The sequence below is a fragment of the Porites lutea genome, chromosome 5 (assembly GCF_958299795.1).
Source record: "Porites lutea chromosome 5, jaPorLute2.1, whole genome shotgun sequence".
Taxonomy (NCBI): Eukaryota; Metazoa; Cnidaria; class Anthozoa; order Scleractinia; family Poritidae; genus Porites; species Porites lutea.
Window position 1 is genome coordinate 18,971,075 of NC_133205.1, and position 3,172 is coordinate 18,974,246.

Below are 3,172 nucleotides of genomic sequence, written 5' to 3' on the forward strand. Positions count from 1 at the left end.
CGTGACACTTTAGGCTGAATAGGTCACTTTTATTTCATTTTACTTATTTCTTTGTTTGAGAAAAAAACCTGCACGGTTTTAATAGACAAGGAAGAAATTTGTGTAACAAGATTAAGGAAGATTTCATTTGTATTTTCTACCTCGGCCGCCACAAAAAGTGTATGCATGTAATAAATTACTGTACCATTACATGGGCATATGAGGTGGTGACAATAACTGACAATAAGCGTGAAACGTCATTTTTTTTTTTGCATTGCAGGAGTTAATTTTTTCAAGCCACCTGTTTTTTGAGTGAGACATAAATGACATCAAAACGAAACCAAAGCAGACATCTGAATTTTTAATGCTAAATTCTGGCTCCTGTCCCCGAGAGTCATAACTTGGGATGTCTTTTGACCAGCATATTATTGTCAAACTGAGAAAGGGATGTGATTTCTTTCATTTATAGAGAACACTAAGGCAAATATACAAGGTCCTTTCTAAAAAGGAAGACTTTCATGGCTTCTACCTTGATGAAGAGTAAGTATAATAAACATCTATCAAATCTTAATTTAACTACCAACAGGTCTTAGCTTCACTTAAAAAACCAAGTAAGTTCTAATTTGAAGAGAAAGTAAATTACTGCACATACATCAATGGTAGGCCACGCCTGGAGGGAATCTACGAAGATTTGGAACAGGTCAATTACACGTAGTATAAAATAAAAACCAACTGAAATAGTAATGACAGGAGGATTTATTAGTACCTCAGGATGTTTATTTGGAAGCCACTACAGAACTTGGAAGGGTCAACAGTGAACACCTCCACCTCATGAATGACAATAGTACCCATTGTATTATGCCTTCCAACCCAATTTAGCTCTAGTTTTTCACCTGCCTTTTTTGTAGATTAACCCTTTAACCCCAAAAATCAACTTGCATATTCTTTACACTGTTCTCTGTTCATTGGTGATCATTTTAGTTTATTCTGTTTGATTTGTCTGTGATACTGTAAGGAGAAATTTGATGCTGGTCGCTGCTAGGGGTTAAAGGGTTAAAAAGAATTTCCTTCAGAAGTTCAAAATGCCAGTGTCATTGAACATTGATGCCAATAATATGTACCTGATACCTGCCAAAGAGACAATATGTATCAAAGATCAAGAAAGTGACTTTGCTTTGGTGATATATCTTTTTAGAGTAAGCTCTGACAACAACGCTACTATCTTCCAAAGAGTAATGGCCTAAGTGTTACACCAACATGGAGGAGAGGAAAGGTGTCCATAGACAAGGGCCGTGATGGAATGTACACTGTCATTCGCATAAGGCAATTCACAGTCCAACCTTTATAATTGCTGTGGTCACCCTTTGGGAAGGGGCAAAATGACGGGTTAGTTTGACCCATTTAATCAGGTTCAAACACTTTAAGGGACATTAACAAAAACACTACAAAGATACAGAAGTGAGTGAGAGTAGCGAGGGATTAATCCTTAACTACCTCAAGGAGTTTTCCATTCCTCCAGATGAAGAGAGAAAAAAAGTCAACAACAAAACAGTTCATTACAAGGAATGCACAATTTCATTTAGTGCAGCGGTATGCTAATTGTTTTAAGAAGTGACCATTTAAACAGCCCTGAAAGTGGGACTGCTTAATGTAAATTTACCTGTTTTCATATGTATGATATAATAGTCACACATCATTAAAGTCGGACAAATTTAATTTTGGAACAGATCACGTGATATAATATAAATATAACATCAATTAAGATTTTAACCATCCAGTGGTAGCTTCATATCATTTGTAAAACATTGACAGGTTGGCCGCAATGTTTATAAGTGATGAATTACCTTTGTCCTTAAGCAAACAAGAAAATCTTAATTGTTTTATTTGCTGGGCACCCTGAATTTTATAAGTTAGAGTAATTGGTTCCCCTACAATACATCATTTCCTAGAATACAGTCCCCTGTACTGATGTAAGCCTGTGCTAATACTAGACACCTGACTTTACCATTACAACAGCTGCTTTACAAAGATATTTTCAGCCATTAAATGAGACTAGAAGACTGAAAAATTCTAAAAAAATATGAAGATCATAAAAGTGAAGAGTAACCTGATGTAAACCTTGGATGCTTAGTTGGTTTAAGTGGCTTGTTATCTCTGAAAAGGCAGTAAATAACATATCTACTGACCATATCTTTTCATTCAAAAAACAACAATTTATTATAAGATTTAATTTCTGTGATGTACAGAATAATAAGAGAGATTAGTCTGGATATTGTTTAAGTCTCATCTAATAATACTCTTTTGTTACATATCCAATGGTGGAATCAGTTGGATTGTATTGTAATGAGTTCTGGCCCACCACCTACTCTTATTCTGTTTCTTTCTTTTAGAAGTTAACAAGGAGGACAGCTGCCCTAGAAATGGTGAAATGGGGCGACAACCATGAGAATGGAAGAAGAGGTCCTCCTGATGGAGACAATGAGCAGCGAGGATAGCTGTTATGAAGCTGACGAAGATGGCAAGGAGGCACTAACCAGTTATAAGATCAAAAAGCTCCCTTGGGAGAGCACAGCTCTGCGAAAAATCAAAAAGCAGCTTGATAAAAAGTATAACAAGAGGCTGTCTAAGAGGGCACGTGACAGGATTGTGCCTAGAATTGAGCCTGATTGAGCCGTCAGAACGTGACCCTCCTGAAATTCCTGAATGGGCCCTTAATGCTCAAGCATCAGATCTTGATACTTCAACCACCTCATCTGTGTGATTGCAGGACTGTCTTCATAAGTTGACAATGAACAGTGTTGTGAATTTATTTTATAAATTAACGATCATCAAACCTATTTGATAAAGATGTACTTTTAACTTTTTGAATTTATGGTCCTTGGTTTATTTTTTTTTTTTCACCACAAAATGGTTTTCCCATTAAAGTAGGCAGTGAATAATTTCAAAATAAGAATTAGACATTATTGACAATAAACTGATTTTAAAGTAGATTTTGTTTGTTTCACTGTATTTATTTATTTCTTTAAGAGGAACCATGCAGTCATGGATTCCAGTGTTCAACTTATGATATTTTTCTCCGACAAGCTGAGATACCCCAGTTTTAATCCCTTTATCTTATTCTCTTCTTTGGGACTTTTAATGAACATTAAAATAGATCGAATTGAAGGCACATTAAAGATGACAAACGCGTGGT

At 35.7% G+C, this 3,172-nt stretch overlaps 1 long non-coding RNA gene across 1 annotated transcript; it reads left to right on the plus strand.

Moving 5' to 3' along the window:
* Window positions 1-197: 197 nt before the first annotated feature.
* LOC140937488 (uncharacterized) lies at window positions 198-2,628 on the plus strand. The gene is made up of 3 exons (XR_012165474.1): window positions 198-519; window positions 1,175-1,281; window positions 2,370-2,628. It is a non-coding gene; the product is annotated as an uncharacterized lncRNA (long non-coding RNA).
* The last annotated feature ends 544 nt before the right edge of the window (window positions 2,629-3,172 follow it).